The 18,186-nt window shown below is 44.4% G+C and overlaps 1 long non-coding RNA gene and 1 pseudogene across 1 annotated transcript; both read left to right on the plus strand.

Annotated features, from left to right (window-relative positions):
- The first annotated feature begins 4,319 nt into the window (after nucleotides 1-4,319).
- LOC129031113 (uncharacterized) lies at nucleotides 4,320-14,751 on the plus strand. Its single transcript, XR_008500940.1, has 3 exons — nucleotides 4,320-4,428; nucleotides 9,602-9,702; nucleotides 14,405-14,751. It is a non-coding gene; the product is annotated as an uncharacterized LOC129031113 (long non-coding RNA).
- On the plus strand, nucleotides 7,164-7,970 carry LOC129031112 (cytochrome b5-like; annotated as a pseudogene).
- Nucleotides 14,752-18,186: the final 3,435 nt, after the last annotated feature.

The following is an 18,186-nucleotide window of genomic DNA, read 5'->3' on the forward strand; positions in this document are numbered from 1 at the left end:
TTACTCTTGAAGAATATTAAGAAACCAACTCATTATTCTAAAAATTGGTGAAGGGAGAAAATCAAGCACTTATCTTCTTTTTCTTATATGTACATCAAGGAAACCAAATTGTGAATATGGTACTTTTTTTTTTTTTTATGAGAGGGGGTCTTGCTTTCTCACTGAGGCTGGAGTGCAATGTGCAATGGCCTGTTCACACACACACTGCCTGGGCTCAATTGATGCTCCCACTTCAGCCTCCCAGGTATCTGGAACTACAGATGCTTGCCACCATGCTCAGCTTTTTTATTTTTTTTGTATTTTTTTGTAGAGATAGGGGTTTCACCATGTTGCCCAGGCTAGTCTTGAACTCCTGTAGTCAAGCGATCCACCCGTCTTGGCCTCCTAAAGTGCTGGGATTATAGGTGTGAGCCACCGCACCCAGCCATTTTTTTTTTTTTTTTTTTTTTTTTTTTTTTTTTGAGACAGAGTCTTGCTCTGTCGCCCAGGCTGGAGTGCAGTGGTGCGATTTTGGCTCACTGCAACCCCTGCCTCCCGGGTCAAGCAATTCTCCTGCCTCAGCCTCCTGAGTAGCTGAGATTACAGGTGCACACCACCATGCCCGGCTGATTTTTGTCTTTTTAGTAGAGACAGGGTTTCACCATGTTGGTCAGGCTGGTCTCGAACTCCTGACCTCATGATCTGCCCACCTCCGTCTCCAAAAGTGCTAGGATTACAGGCATAGGCCACCGTGCCCCGCCCCCATTTTTTTTTTTTTAACAGAAGAACTCCAGCTAGTGAATGCAGAAGAAATGACAGACTATTACTATTTTGACACTTGAATGAAATAATGGATCTACGCAATGATTATTGATAGCTGCTGAAATCATTAGGTGAGAGGCTGATGAGGAACTTTATAATGATGGATCAGGCTGACAACACTTGAACCCACCGATTAATTTTAATATTCCAAAAAGAGAGGCAAACAGACATTATGTGCTTACTGGTGTGATGCAGTAAGAACACAGCATCGGCTATGAAGCACTCTTCCAAAAATATCTAGCCTAAATCTTATCAAGCCTCTAGACCTAATTTTCAGTTTATGTGAAATACAGAAGATGGAGAAATGTGTTAAATAACACCTCAGGATACAATTAATCAAATCTGGAATGTAACAAATTCTATAGGGAAAATGACTTGATTTCATCAACAAATAAATGGCAAGAAAAGCAGAAGAAACTGTAAGTTGAAAGAAATTTAAGAGCCATTGCATATCACAGTGCAACATGTGAATAGCATTTGGATCCTGATTTGCATAATGCAACTTAAAAAAATTTATAAGACAATAAAAAATTTAAATACTGACTGGATATTTGATGACATTGAGTAATTTTGTTAATTTGTTGGGTATGATAATGGTAAATATGGTTATATATTTTTAAAAAGAGTCCTTATTCTTAAAGATACGTAGTTAAGACTTTGTAGATTAAATCAATATGTCTGTCATTTGCTCTAAAATAATCTTGTGAGGGCTTTGGGAAAGTGGGTTGGCATGTAGATAAAATAAGACTGAACATATGCTGATGCATGTGGAAGGTGGATGATGGCTATTCAGAGGATTATTATACTATTTATATTACACTTTTTACTTTTGAAGTATGCTTGAAAATTTCTATAATAAAAAGAAAACAAGCAAGCAAAAAAAAAAAAAAAAAAAGACGAAAAAAAGAAAAATCTAAACTCAAAACCAAAAAGCTTGCAACCCTCTGAGCTGTCCCCTTAAGAATTCTTTCCAGTCTGGGCGCAGTGGCTCACGCCTGTAATCCCAGCACTTTGGGAGGCTGAGGCAGGTGGATCACCTGAGACCAGAAGTTCGAGACCAGCCTGACCAACATGGAGAAACCCTGTCTCTACTAAAAATCCAAAAAAATTCACCGGGTGTGGTGGCGCGTGTCTGTAATCCCAGCTACTTGGGAGGCTGAGGCAGGAGAATCGCTTGAACCCGGGAGACAGAGGTTGTGGTGAGCCAAGATTGCGCCATTGCACTCTAGCCTGGGCAACAAGAGTGAAACTCCATTTCCAAAAAAATAAGAAAAAAGAATTCTTTCCAAAGTCTATGAATGATTTATTTTGGGACCCCTGATTCTCTCAAAATTCCCCATGGCTTTTTCAAATTAATGTATTGCTTCATTTCTGTTTTTGAGTGATGAGGGTAGAATTATTTCCTCTGGGATTTTCCTACTAATTGCAGTCAGTAATGCTTCCCAATGTATGGATTAAGGGTGTCCTCCCAGTAGGAGGTGCTACCTCAAAGTATGGTGGCAGCTTAGCCTTTAGAGTAAGTGCCAAAGGCCTTCCAGTGCTGCTCCAGTCTCCACACTGCTTTCCTGGGACCTCTGCATCATAGTGAAATTTTTAGAATAGATTTGCTTCTAGAATAATTTTCCACCAATTTGCTGCCAAAATTGTGTGGGCCAGATTTCCTCCAGACTACAATTTACCCATCTCAGCTGGTTCTGCTTTTTTCCCCTTCTTTCCTTAATGAGGTTTGTAGACTCTTTTAAATATTCCTGGTTTGACATGGTAGCTCACACCTGTAATCCCAGCACTTTGGGAGGCTGAGGCAAGAGGATTGGTTGAGGCCAGGTGTTCGAGACTAGGTTGGGCAACATGGCAAGACCCTGTCTCTACAAAAAAATACAAAAATTAGCCAGGTGAGGTGGTCCGAACCTGTGGTCCCAGCTACTCAGGAAGCTGAGGTGGGAGGGTCACTTGAGCTCAGGAAGTTAAGGCTACGGCAAGCTATGATTGTCCCACTGCACTCTAGCCTGGATGACAGAATGAGACCCTGTCATATGTGTGTTTATGTTTGTGTGTGTTGGACTTGCATATATATGTCAAACATGCACACCAGTCGTCTACCCTAGGGAGAGTGCTTCATGTTCTTATTTCATTGCCATTGCTGTTACTGTTGAAGTTTGCCCAGTCCCTGTTTCTTTAGTGTGTATTCTGAATGAGGTCACATCAGAATTTGTGGGTCATGGTATTAAATGCAATTTGGGGAAAGGGGGACTCTTTAGGAAAAATAACACCAAATTATGGATACAAAATTAGGCAGGAGACCAGGCGTGGTGGCTCACACCTGTAATCCCAGTACTTTCTGAGGCTGAGGTGGGCTGATCACCTGAGGTCAGGAATTCAAGACCAGCCTGTCCAACATGGTGAAACCCCGTCTCTACTAAAAATACAAAAATTAGCTGGGCATGGTGGCATGCCTGTAGTCCCAGTACTCAGGAGGCTGAGGCAAGAGAATCGCCTGAACCCAGGAGACAGAGGTTGCAGTGAGATCACGCCATTGCACTCCAGCCTGGGTAACAGAATAAGACTCTGTCTCAAAAAAAAAAAAAAAAAAAAAAAAATTAGGAAAATGAATATATATTTAGAATAAATAGGTAAATCACAACAAAGGCAAATAGCATAAGCATCACAAAATCCAGGACAAAAAAATACTTGAACGTAATTAACTGCCAGAAACCTTCCCATATTTTTTCCCTACATTTTTTAGCCATGTAGACTTTGGTTACTCTTCAATTTTTTAACATTTTTTAGAGAGAGAGTATTTTCAATGGAGAGGGTATAAGGATAATTTACTTTTTTCTAGAATAATTAGAATTCCTCTATAAAGTTTTTTTTTAAATTATTGGTTGTTTAGAAAAGTGTCAGCTTAATAAGTTGTTACTGGTGATGTCTTACAAATATGTAAGAGTTCCCTGGTGGTCTAGTGGCTAGAAAAAATTTAAAAAAGAAAAAATATATTTAAGAGTACTACAAATTTGAGGGCACTTTTTAAAGTCTTTTTCACATATGAGTGGTAAGATTTCAGGATGTGTAAGTGTACTTCAGGGCACTCATTAAACAGTTTGTCATCAATGTCATTAAAATAGTGTATTATGGACCAGGCGTGGTGGCTCACACCTGTAATCCCAGCACTTTGGGAGGCCGAGGCGGGTGGATCACAAGGTCAGGAGATCGAGACCATCCTGGCTAACATGGTGAAACCCCCGTCTCTACTAAAAATACAAAAAATTAGCCGGGCGTGGTTGCGGGAACCTGTAGTCCCAGCTACTCTGGAGGCTGAGGCAGGAGAATGGCGTGAACCCGGGAGGCGGAGCTTGCAGTGAGCCGACCATCGCGCCACTGCACTCCAGCCTGGGTGACAGTGCGAGACTCCGTCTCAAAAAAAAAAAAAAAAAAAAGGTGTACTATGATTTTAGGTTGTATTTGTTGATGTCATTGTTTTCTTTTCTTTCTTTCTTTTTTTTTTTTTGAAATGGAGACTTGCTCCATCACCCAGGCTGGAGTGCAATGGCGCGACCTCAGCTCACTGCAACCTCCTCCCAGGTTCAAGCGATTCTTCTGCCTCAGCCTCCCGAGTAGCTTGGACTACAGGTGAGCACCACCACTCCCAGCTAATTTTTGTATATTTTTTTAGTAGAGACGGGGTTTCGCCGTATTGGCCAGGCTGGTCTTGAATCCCTGACCTCATGATCTGCCTGCCTCAGCCTCCCAAAGTGCTGGGATTACAGGAGTGAGCCACCACACCCAGCCAATCTCATTATTTTCAAATCATAAAAAATTTTAATTTTTTCCAACGTATTCTTAAGATTTGCTCCACTGTGTTATTTGGGTTTTACACAATCCAAGAAGCTTATTCATTTCTTTTTTGAAATTTATTTATTCTTAATGAATCACTGATGTTGGTATGATTTGGAAACTTCTTTCTTATAATTTGCTTCTTGAATACAGAATAATCTCCACTGATTTTGTCACTCATGTTTATGACTTTAGCTTCATATTCTATTAATTTTATCTCAGTTTTTTCAGTTCTTTAATAAACTAGGAACTGTAATTTCTTCACGTCTTATTAAAATGTTTAAAAATGTCTGCTCAAATTACATTTATAGTGGTTTATTCTCAATTCAATTTCTTTTTAGACAGAAACTCAAAATACTTGTGTCACTTCAGCACCATTGAACACTGGGGAAGTGGAATGGAGGGAGATTTGAAATGGAAAGAACAACAGTTTGATGATTTTGGTTACAACATCTTTTACAAATTTAACAAAACCATATGACCTTGTGAACACATTATTAGGATCCCTCCCAGGTCCTTGGAAAGGGCCAATATAATGGAGGGGTCCCGAAGCTTAAATCTTATTGGCTTCACTGCAAACCCTTCTCTGATCTTGAGTACGTAACACAGATCCACTCTTCCTCCTTTTGGACTAAGTGTTTTTCTGTGTTTTGTGTGCTAGATCTTCTTTTTCTCCTCCAGATACATTCTCCACCAGCTTCTTCTCTACCAGGAGGCTGATCTATGCAGAGGGGAGCACTAACAACAGAGTGGGGGAGGGGGGCATTCACTCCAGCCTTCTTTCCCCTGGCTCCATTCCTACAGGGTTGGCATGGCTTGGATGCATCCTCAGGGACCTCTCTGCACAGTCCTCTTTCTCACTAGTGACTAGCTCCTCCTTTCGCTTCACCACCCTCCCCTTGGAATGGTAATGGAGCCCTCAATATTACTAACTTTGGGGTACCACACTATCCCTCAGAATTTACTTATGCCCTGCCCACACCTTTGTAAAAAGTAGTTTATTACATTTTCCTGCTGCCAGATGATCATGGTAGACATACCTGTAATCCCAGCTAGTCAGGAGGCTGAGGAGGGAGGATCCATAGAGCCCAAGAGTTTGAGACCCCATCTCAAAAAAAAAAAAAAAATCTTGCTGAGACTCTGATACAGTTTGTAACATCAATCTTCTGTAGGCAGTAACTTCACTGTACATTTAAATTCCTCTAAAATCATTTTTAATTATGTCTTTATTTTCAAGGGATCAGCATAGTCTTACCCCTAAGGTGGATATGATCAAAGGAGAATTAGCTTCTATCTGCTTTATACCTGGATTTTTTATGTGGCTATTTTCATTTCTTTAAAAAATCTTGTTCTAGGCAGGGCACAGTAGCTCACACCTGTAATCCCAGCACTTTGGAAGGCCAAGGTTGGAGGATTGCTTGAGGCCAGGAGTTCATGACCGGCCTGAGCAACATAGTGAGACTCTGTCTCTACAAAAGAATTTAAAAATTATTCGGGTGTGTGTGGTAGCGTGTGCCTTGTAGTCCCAGCTACTCTGGAGGCTAAGATGGGAAGATCACCTGAGCCCAGGAGTTCAAGGCTTCAGGAAGCCATGATCATACCACTGCACTCCAACCTGGGCAACAGAGCTAGACCTTGTTTCAAAAAAAAAAAAAGTTCTTTTTTAAAATTTGGATAACCATTCTAGAATTAGAATTAGACGTGGTAACAATCTTTTCAACAAATGTTGCTGGAGCAATTATTGTTCATCCATATAGAAAAGGAAGGAACTTTGCCATCTGCCTTATATTATGCCCCAAAATTAATTTAACGTGAATCATAGAACTAAATGTGAAAATAAAACAATACAGATTCTAAAAGAAATTAGGGGAGAATATCTCTGTGCATTTGGAGTAGGCAATGATTTTTTAAATGCAACATAAAAAGCACTAATTATCCAAAGACACCAATAGGAGAGTGAAAAAGAAAGCCATAGACTGGGGGGAAGAAATCCACAATTCCTACATCTGAGGTAACCTTCGTATCCAGATTCATATAAAGAATCCTAATTGATAAAATTGGAAGAATTGATAAGGTAATCCTCATTGATAAAATTGGAAGAATCCTAATTTATAAAAATCATAATTGATAAAATTGGTAAAAATTGATTTAAAAAACACACACACTTTTTTTTTAAGAGACACATCCGGCTAATTTTTAAATTATTTTTTGTAGATTCAAGGTCTGGGTCTCACTATGTTGCCTGGGCTGGTCTCAAACTCCTGGCCTCCTAAAGTGCTGGGATTACAGTCGTGAGCCGCTGCTTCTGGCCAACTCTCACAATCTTTAAATGGGCAAGGCCCTGCACAAAGGAGGACATCAAATGGCAAATGAGCATCTGAAAAATTTAAGAGACTGACAGACCGGCTGCCCCGCCTCTGGCAGGGGTCCCTGGTGCGGGCGGGAAATATCCCCGACGGAGCTTGATGAGAGGCGCACGCTGCTGGCAGGGCACCTCTGTGTCAGCTGGGACTGGCTCGCAGCCCACCGAGATGGCCCAGCAGTCGGACAAGGCTGTGAAGTGCTGCGCCCTGGAGGAGATTCAAAGCACACTCATAGCAAAAGCACCTGGGTGTACGATTTGACCAAATTCCTGGCAGAGCATCCTGGTGGGAAAGAAGTCTTAAGGGAATAAGCGGGAGAGATGCTACTGAAAACTTTGAGGATGTCGGGCACTCTACAGATGCCAGAGAATTCTCCAAATCATAAATCATTAGGGTTTCATCTGGATGACAGATAAAGTTAACTGAGCCTTCAGAATTTTTTTTTTTTTTTTTTTGAGATGGAGTCTCACTCTTTTGCCCAGGCTGGAGTGCAATGGCACGATCTCAGCTCACCGCAACCTCTGCCTCCCAGGTTCAAGTGATTCTCCTGCCTCAGCCTCCCGAGTAGCTGGGATTACAGGTGCGCACCACCATGCCTGGCTAATTTTTGTACTTTTTGTAGAGACTGGGTTTCACCATGTTTGTCAGGCTGGTCTCGAACTCCTGACCTCGTGATCCGCCCACCTTGGCCTCCCAAAGTGCTAGGATTACAAGCATGAGCTACTGCACCCAGCCTTTGTTTTTTTTTTTTTTTTCTGCAAGAGATGGTTTAGCTCTATGTTGTCCAGGCTGGTTTCCAACTTCTGAGCTCAAGGGATCCCCCTGAGTGGTTGGGACTACTGGCATGCACCACTGGAAACCCTTATTACTACTGTTGACTTTAATTCCAGTTAGTGGACCAGTTGAGTGATCCCAGCCATCTCAGCACTGGCCAAAGCCTTCCTGTGTTGCCTCTACATGTAGGCAGAAGACTAAATAGCTTTTCAGAAGCCAATGAAAGAAAAGACTGCTTTGGATTAGGGAGAAAAGAAACCAGTGTTAATTAACTATTTCAACTGTCAGCAGCCTTCATCTGAAAGAATAATTTTTAATGTGTCTGTTTCTCTTTCCTCCTACACTAGAAACAAAACAAGAGTAATTGTTCGATTCTTTCTAAAACTTTTCTTTCTTTTTTTTTTTTTTTTTTTTTGAGACGGAGTCTCGCTCTCGCCCAGGCTGGAGTGCAGTGGTGTGATCTCGGCTCACTGCAAGCTATGCCTCCCAGGTTCATGCCATTCTCCTGCCTCAGCCTCCTGAGTAGCTGGGACTACAGGCACCCACTACCATGCCTGGCTAGTTTTTTTGTATTTTTAGTAGAGACTGGGTTTCACCGTGTTAGCCAAGATGGTCTCAATCTCCTGACCTCGTGATCTGCCCGCCTCAGCCTCCCAAAGTGCTGGGATTACAGGCGTGAGCCACCGTGCCTGGCCTTTCTAAAACTTTTCAAGTGTGTCTTTTTATTCACCAACTTTATTTTGAAGTCTCTTCACTACGTAGTTTACTTATTGTAAGCATGAGCTTTTAATATTAATATTATATGTGGCATAGAGTAGAATAATGGACACTGGAGATTACAAAAGGTGGGAGGGTGAGAGCAGGGGTGAGGACTGAAAAATTACCTATTGGGTACAATGTTCACTATTTAGGTGATGGATGCACTAAAAGCCCAGACTTCGCCGCTACATAATGTGTGCATGTTAAGACATCTGCATTGGTACTCCCTAAATATATAAAAATAAAAATTAAAATAAAAAAATAAAATAATATCTGGCTTTAAAACATGACAGTGCATTGTCCAGGATGTTTAGCAACTACATTGCTGATGTGAGTGAAAAATGATATGACCACTTTGGAAAGCTGTTTAGCAATATATATTAGAGCTAAACACATGCCTGCCCTGTGACCCATAATTTCATTCTTAGGCATACACCTAACAGAAATGAGTGCAGAAGACATGGATAAGAATGTTCAGAATAGCTTTATTCATAACAGCAAAAAACTAGAAACAACAAAGTGGTCAGAAACAGAAGAATGGGCCAGACGTCGTGGCTCACGCCTGTAATCCCAGCACTTTGGGAGGCCAAAGTGGATGGATCCCTTGAGGTCAGAAGTTTGAAACAAGCCTGGCCAACATGGCAAAACCCTGTCTCTACTTAAAACAGTACAAAAATTAGCCAGGTGTGGTGGCAGGCACCTATAATCCCAGCTACTTGGGATGTTGAGGCACGAGAGTCACTTGAACCCAGGGGGACAGAGGTTGCAGTGAGCCGAGATTGCGCCACTGCACTCTAGCCTGTGCAACAGAGCGAGACTCAGTCTCAAAAAAAGGAAAAGAAATGGAAGAATGGATAAGTCAGTTGTGGTATGTGTGTATACCACATATTGTGGACTGTTTGTAGTTCCCCAAAATTCATATGTTGACATCCTAACCTCCAGTGGATGGTATTAGGAAGTGGGGCCTTTGGGAGGTAATAAGGTCACGATGGTAGAACCCTCATGAATGGGATTTAGTGCCTTGTAAGAAGAGACTAGAGAGTTTACTTCCTTTCTGCTTTTCACCATGTAAGGATACATGAAGAAGATGGCCATCTGCAAACCAGGAAGCAGGTCATCATGAGACACCAGATCTAACAGCATCTTGATCTTGGATTTCTCAGCCTCCAAAACTGTGAGCAATAAATTTCTATTGTTTAAGACACCCAGTCTATGATATTTTGTTTTTTTTTTGTTTGTTTGTTTTTGGGTTTTTTTTTTTTATGAAGTATTTATTGATCATTCTTGGGTGTTTCTCGGAGAGGGGGATATGGCAGGGTCATAGGATAATAGTGGAGAGAAGGTCGGGAGATAAACACATGAACAAAGGTCTTTGGTTTTCCTAGGCAGAGGTCCCTGCGGCCTTCTGCAGTGTTTGTGCCCCTGGGTACTTGAGATTAGGGAGTGGTGATGACTCTTAAAGAGCATGCTGCCTTCAAGCATCTGTTTAACAAAGCACATCTTGCACCGCCCTTAATCCATTTAACCCTGAGTTGACACAGCACATGTTTCAGAGAGCAGGGGGCTGGGGGAAAGGCCATAGATCAACAGCATCCCAAGGCAGAAGAATTTCTCCTAGTCAGAACAAAATGGAGTCTCCTATGCCCACTTCTTTCTACACAGACACAGCAACAATCTGATCTCTCCTTTCTTTCCCCACACTTCCCCCCTTCTTTTCAACAAAACCGCCATCGTCCTCATGGCCCGCTCCCGATGGTCGCTGTCTCTTCGGAGCTGTTAGGTACACCTCCCAGACAGGGCGGCCGGGCAGAGGCGCTCCTCACCTCCCAGATAGGGCGGCCGGGCAGAGGCGCTCTTCACTTCCCAGACGGGGCCGCCCGGGCAGAGGCGCTCCTCACTTCCCAGACGGGGCCGCCGGGCAGAGGCGCTCCTCACTTCCTCCCAGACGGGGTGGCAGCCAGGCAGAGGCGCTCCTCACCTCCCAGACAGGGCGGCCGGGCAGAGACGCTCCTCACTTCCTCCCAGACGGGGTGGCGGCCAGGCAGAGGTGCTCCTCACCTCCCAGACAGGGCGGCTGGGCAGAGGCGCTCCTCACTTCCCAGACGGTGTGGCGGCTGGGCAGAGGCGCTCCTCACTTCCCAGATGGGGCAGCCAGGCAGAGGCGCTCCTCACTTCCTCCCAGAGGGGGTGGCGGCCAGGCAGAGGCACTCCTCACCTCCCAGACGGGGCGGCCGGGCAGAGGTTCTCCTCATCTCCCAGACAGGGCAGCCGGGCAGAGGTGCTCCTCACTTCCTCCCAGACGGGGTGGCAGCCGGGCAGAGGCACTCCTCACCTCCCAGACGGGGCAGCCGGGCAGAGGCGCTCCTCACTTCCCAGACGGGGTGGCCAGGCAGAGGCGCTCCTCACTTCCCATATGGGGTGGCGGCCGGGCAGAGGCGCTCCTCACTTCCCAGATGGGGCAGCCGGGCAGAGGTGCTCCTCACTTCCTCCCAGACGGGGTGGCAGCCGGGCAGAGGCACTCCTCACCTCCCAGACGGGGCAGCCGGGCAGAGGCGCTCCTCACTTCCCAGACGGGGTGGCCAGGCAGAGGCGCTCCTCACTTCCCATATGGGGTGGCGGCCGGGCAGAGGCGCTCCTCACTTCCCAGATGGGGCAGCCGGGCAGAGGTGCTCCTCACTTCCTCCCAGACGGGGTGGCAGCCGGGCAGAGGCACTCCTCACCTCCCAGACGGGGCAGCCGGGCAGAGGCACTCCTCACCTCCCAGACGGGGCAGCCGGGCAGAGGCGCTCCTCACTTCCCAGACGGGGTGGCCAGGCAGAGGCGCTCCTCACTTCCCATATGGGGTGGCGGCCGGGCAGAGGCGCTCCTCACTTCCCAGATGGGGCAGCCGGGCAGAGGTGCTCCTCACTTCCTCCCAGACGGGGTGGCAGCCGGGCAGAGGCACTCCTCACCTCCCAGACGGGGCAGCCGGGCAGAGGCACTCCTCACCTCCCAGACGGGGCAGCCGGGCAGAGGCGCTCCTCACTTCCCAGACGGGGTGGCCAGGCAGAGGCGCTCCTCACTTCCCATATGGGGTGGCGGCCGGGCAGAGGCGCTCCTCACTTCCCAGATGGGGCAGCCGGGCAGAGGCGCTCCTCACTTCCTCCCAGACGGGGTGGCGGTCAGGCAGAGGCGCTCCTCACCTCCCAGACGGGGCGGCCGGGCAGAGGTGCTCCTCATCTCCCAGCCGGGGCAGCCGGGCAGAGGTGCTCCTCACTTCCTCCCAGACAGGGTGGCAGCCGGGCAGAGGCACTCCTCACCTCCCAGATGGGGCGGCCGGGCAGAGGCGCTCCTCACTTCCCAGACGGGGCAGCCGGGAAGAGGCGCTCCTCACTTCCCAGACGGGGCGGCCGGGCAGAGGCGCTCCTCACCTCCCAGACGGGGCGGCCGGGCAGAGGCGCTCCTCACCTCCCAGACGGGGCGGCCGGGCAGAGGCGCTCCTCACTTCCCAGACGTTGGGCGACTGGGCAGAGGCGCTCCTCACTTCCCAGATGGGGCAGCTGGGCAGAGGCGCTCCTCACATCCCAGACGATGGGTGGCCGGGCGATATTTTGTTATAGCTGTCCAAACTAAGACCCAGATATATACATACTACATGATCTAGAACAGGCAAAGCTAATCAATGGTAGTTACTTTTAAGGAGGGTATTGACTGGGAGAGGAGCACAAAGGAACTTTCTGGAGTGCTGAAATGTTCTATATCTCAATCTGGATGGTAATTACAAGGTGGTGTTCACTTGTGAAACTTCATTGAGCACTTAAAATTCATGCACCTTATAGTTTGTGTGTTATAATTCAATTAAAAAAATGTTTTGCCCCCAAAGGCCCTTCTTTTCTCTTTATCTGTCACAGTTATTTTATTTTACATGAAGTCTTGGTAAAGAATCTGTGCTGTTTTATCAACTTCCATGTACTGAAGATCTACTTATGATTTTATGCATGCTGATCTCGTCCACTTGCCAAATGTAGCAAATTGACCCAAGTAACTTTGGCTGTTCACAATTATTAGATAATTTAGGGGATAGTGGAGGCCACCAATTGTTAGACATAGGGGTGGGCTCTAGGTCTCCCCTTAATAACCTCACTTTCATATGACTTATTACAATGAAGGAAGTTGTTTTAGACAAGATTCACATTCAAACATCTATTAGCAAGAAAACACAAAAGTAGTCCTACAACCTATTCCCAAAATTCAGGGAGACCCTAGATTTCTGGCTTTTAGGCAATCTGATATTCATCTTGCACACATGCATGCACACACACACACACACACAGAGAAATAGAAAAACTTAGCAAGCCTAGCAGCCTTCAGAGTGGTACTCCTGGCCTGGAGTTTTGATTTAGTTGAGTTTTCTGCCCCTTAGAGATGAATTCTCTCAATTGCCCTAACCAAAAGTCTAAAATATTATCATCATCTGCCTTGAATAATTTTTCAGGGATTTTTTTCCCCCTCGCATTTAAAGTCCAGGTTAGAATGATAAGTCCATTCTATGAAGCCATCAGGGTTGGTATGGAACTACAGGATGTTGGGACTTGGCTTCCTTCTGTCTTGCTGCTTTGCCACACCTATGGTGTTTCCTTCATTTGCTTGGTCCAGTTTTGCTCATCATCCGCATTTAGCTAGTTGAAGAAAAGAGAAAACGAGGTAAGAGAATAAACTCATTCCATTTAAGAATTACCTGGAAGTTGCACACATCACTTCCACTCATGTTTCATAGGCCAGACATTGTTTTACTAAGCTTCAAGGAAGGCTGGAAAAATGTAGTTTTTATTTCTGATTGGCCATGCATTTTGTTGAAAGCCACAGGTGATTTTATTATTATATAGGAAGGAGAGAACCAAGAGATAAGTAACAGTATCTGCCACAATGACAAAATTGGTTTAGGTCAGCTTGCAAATCTTCTGTCTTAGTCTGTTTTGTGTTGCTATAAATGAATACCCAAGGCTGGATAATTTTTTTTTTAAAAGAGGTTTATTTGGCTCACAATTCCGCAGGCTGTACAAGAAGCATGACACCCACCAGCATCTTCTTGGCTCCTAGTAAGGGCTTTTCTGCTGAGTCAAACATGGTGGAAAAGGTCAAAGAGAAGCAGGCATGTGTGAAGAAAGACCAAATCTGAGGGGCACCCTGGTATAACAACCCATTGTTTCGTAACAACCCATTCTCATGGGAACTAACCCATTCCTCTGAGAGCCAATCAGAAGGGAAACTTACTGGCTACTACAAGAACAGCACCAAGCCATTCATAAGGGATTCATCCTAATGACCCATACACAATGCATAGCATCTTCTCAGCAATATGTACTCAGTTGGTCCCTCCTTCCTTGAAACATTCCTCTCTTTAGCTTCTATGGTGCCATATTTTCACAGCACCTCTCAGGGTCTGCGTATTCTAGCTGCTGTACAGGCTTCTCTTCTTTTATTCATTATCCAAAAAATTCGCATGCTAGAGGGGTCTGTCTGGGATCCTCCCATCTTTGTTGTCTATACTCTCTTTAGGAGAGCTCATATAATGACATGACTTAAAATGTCTGCTATATACTAATAGTTCCAAAATTTATATCTTTAACCCTGACTTCTCCAAACTCATACCAACTGCCTACTTGACATCTTTACCTTGCTGTCTAATAAGCATTTCAACCTGAAACTGAGGGCTAACCTGATTTGGCCCACCAAACTTAACTTGTCTCATTTGTTTTTAGTTAATTTAAAAAGCTACATATTTAATAGCTAAAAGTCATGTGGCTAAGCAATATATAAATAAACTTCCACTAGCTTCCTTATAGATTACGTATCTGAGATATAGGTCACCATGGTAATGGTTGCTTGTTTTTCAGGAACTTAGAGTCAGCTCTTGTCCAGCTTAAGCCAGCTGAGACCAACAACTCTTCAACTGGGCCTGCATGAGTGTCCAATGGGTGACCCTTTGGCATCACAGGACCAAGAGCTCCACCCTCAGATCATGCTAAAGCTGCAACTTTGTGGACATGTGTTCTGTGAAGAGCTATGAAGCTTGACTATGCTTGTGCACATCACCAGTTGCCTCACTGTTTCTTACCCCAATTACCTTTCCCCATCCCTCAGACCACCTTGCTCCTTTATCCCATAAATACCCTAAAACCCCATCTTTGGGAGCTGGATTTGAGATCTGTTCTCCTGTCTCCTCATTTGGCTGCTTCATGAATAAACTCTTTCTCTGCAGCAAAATTTGTTGTCTCAGTGATTGGCATATTGTGCAACAGGCAGAACAAGCCCAATTCAGTAACAAAACCAAATCTTCAAAATAGAACAATGCTATTACCCTAGACTAAATTTTCTTAATATGAGGCTGGGAGCAGTAACCAATTCTTACTTAGTGTTTGGAAATGTAGGTGGGATTTTTCATTGTCACAGTGACTGGAGGTGCTACTTATATTTCTTCCGAACTCTCTCTTTTTAAACTCAGCATTATATTTGTGAAATTTATCAATGTCAATTCATGTAGATCTAGTTTATTTTTCTTGCTGTATAGAATTTAATTATTTAATTATACCACAATTTAATTTAGTTACCCATTTTTTTGTGGTGAACATTTAGTTGATTTCCAGTTCCCTGAATTTACAAACCATACTGCTATGAATATTCTTTTTTTTTTTTTTTTTTTTTTTTAAGAGACGGAGTCTTGCTCTGTCATCCAGGCTGGAGTGCAGTGGCATGATCTTGGCTCACTGCAATCTCCGCCTCCCAGGTTCAAGCAAGTCTCCTGCCTCAGCCTCCCAAGTAGCTGGGATTACAGGCACGCGCCACCATGCCTGGCTAATTTTCGTATTCTTAGTAGAGACGGGGTTTCGCCATGTTGGCCAGGCTGGTCTCAAACTCTTGACCTCGTGATCCACCCTCCTCAGCCTCCCAAAGTGCTGGGATTACAGGCATGAGCCAGCGCACCCTGCCTGAATATTCTTGAACATGTCGTTTTGTGTACAGATGTGAACATTGCTCCAGAGTATATTCTTTTTTTTTTTTTTTTTTTTTTGTGAGACGGAGTCTTACTCTTGTCACCCAGGCTGGAGTGCAATGGCGTGATCTCGACTCACTGCAACCTCCGCCTCCCACGTTCAATCGATTCTCCTGCTTCAGCCTCCCTAGTAGCTGGGATTACAGGCACGCGCCACAATGCCTGGCTAATTTTTGTATTTTTAGTAGAAACGGGGTTTCACCATGTTGGCCAGGCTGGGAGTATATTCTTTAGAGTGGACTTTCTGCACCATCAGCTATGCACATCTTAAACTTTAGTAGATATTATCAATTTGTTCTTTAAAATAATTGTACTAAATGTATACCCAGAAAGATGGTCTTTTAGTGTACTGACTTACAAAGTTATGCTATGAGAGATGGATACCAGTATGAGAGAGTCCTCTCCTAGGTACTGTAAATGAAACGTGAAGCTTACTGGTCTGCCGCCAGGAATTCATTTTCCTCAAAGGGTGTGTCTGCATAGAGCTCAGCTTCTGGAAGGGAACAACGGAGAAAAAGAAAAGATAAGAAAAGGGTTGGACACGGTGGCACATGCCTGTAATCCCAGCACTTTAGGAGGCCGAGGCGGGTGGATCACCTGAGGCCAGGAGTTCGAGACCAACCTGGCCAACATGGCGAAGCCCTGACTCTACTAAAAATAAAAAAATTAGCCAGGCATGATGGCGGGTGCCTGTAATCCCAGCTACTCAGGAGGCTGGGGCAGGAGAATCACTTAAACCTGGGAGGCAGAGGTTGCAGTGAGCTGAGGTGGTGCCACTGCGCTTCAGCCTGGGTGACAGAGGGAGACTGTCTAAAAAAAAAAGAAGAAGAAAGAAAAAGATAAAAAGAAAAGACAAGAAAGGGAAAGCAGAGGACCAGGGACCTGATGAGAACATGAAATAAATGTTTTTTTAGCCGGTGTGATTGCTGATAATAGGCTGTACCTGCAGTTCTGCCCAGATGTTGTGGGGCATGAAGAAGCAGTTATATTTGTTTAGGTGGCTCTGTCTCTAGGCAGAGTCTGACTCTTCTTTCTATTCCCAGTGTTAAGCCTCCATACCAGGACATTAACAGGCATGTAATAAACAGTTTGCTGAATGGATGAATGAGAGTACCCTGACACTCATATTATTTATTCTGTTAAATACATATATTCTCACTGACTTGATCAAAACAAGAATTAAGGTTTCAATTGTGTCTGGCATAAAATAGAGACTAGATAAATATTCTTTGAGTGGATAAAAGATAATCTAATTAATTTGAATTTAAACTACCTGAGCACAACCCTGTTAAATGTGTTTTTTCTCATTGGCCTTAACAAAAGAAAAAAGAGCCCAAAGCAGTCTGAACTATGTGAGGTATGCGGAATTTATCAGGCACAGAGAGATATGAGTTTGGGACTTCAGTCATGTCCCTACACCCCTGTATTAGTCAGTTCTCATACTGCAATAAAGACATACCCAAGACTGGGTAATTCATAAAAGAGGTTTAATTGACTCATAGTTCCGCATGTCTGGGGAGACCTCAGGAAACTTACAATCATGGTGGAAGGGGAAGAGGCATGTCTCACACAGTGGCAGGTGAGAGGGAGCGAGCAAGAGCAGGGAAAACTGCTCTATAAAACCACCAGGAGAACAGCATGGGGGAAACCATCCCCAAGATCCAATCACCTCCCACCCTGTGTGTGGTTCCTCCCCTCCACACTTGGGGATTATGGCGATTACAATTCGAGATGAGATTTGTGTTGGGACACAGAACCAAACTATATCAGTCGCCATGCTTGGGGGGCAATTGTTTAAAGTCACTTTGTCCCTTACTACCTGCTTCATCCATATTCATGTGCTTCGAATTTGTGATACAAAGAAGAATGTATAGCCAATCAATAGCTTAGGTTATTGTAATGTAAGTTTTTGGTAAACAACTTAGGAACTGCCTCTTCTTTTTTCTTTAAAAGCTGCTTGTAAGTGCTGCTAATCAGAGCGTATATTCAGGGCAATTTGAATCCATGCTCTCATGTGGCAGTCCTCAACTTGGCTCAAATAAACTGTATACTTATATTAATTTTGCCTCAGTTTTTCCCTTTAGGTTGAAAATATTGCATCAGGTTGAATACTCACAGCAACTGTATGAACTAGGTAGTATTTATTACTGGCCCTATTTATACCTGAGGAACAGAGAAGTTGAACAACTTGTCCAAGATCACAGTTTCACAGCAGGAGGACCATTATTTGAAGCAGGCAGTCTGATTCCAGACACCCAGTTTTTACACGCTGTACTGTATTGTTTTCAAAACTCTAAGATTTCATGGATCTTTGATTTTTTTTTTAAATTTCACTTGCCTTTTTTTTTTTTGAGAACTACTACAACACGATGTGTGTGTGTATTCACACACATTTTTGGAAAATATCTGAAAAACCCAAAAAACACTTCACATGAATGGAGGGCCAAAGGAAGGGCTGGGGTACAGACGCCGTCCAGAAATACTTAAAAATAAATGTTTATACTAACACAAACTAGCAGCCATTCCCCCACAACCTGCGGTACTTTTTAACTCAATCTGTTTGGGATTGAGGGCGGGACTCCAGGGTCCCTAGCAGGCCCCGGCAGCCGCGCATGCTCAGAGCGC

This window comes from Pongo pygmaeus, chromosome 11 (assembly GCF_028885625.2).
Source record: "Pongo pygmaeus isolate AG05252 chromosome 11, NHGRI_mPonPyg2-v2.0_pri, whole genome shotgun sequence".
NCBI lineage: Eukaryota > Metazoa > Chordata > Mammalia > Primates > Hominidae > Pongo > Pongo pygmaeus.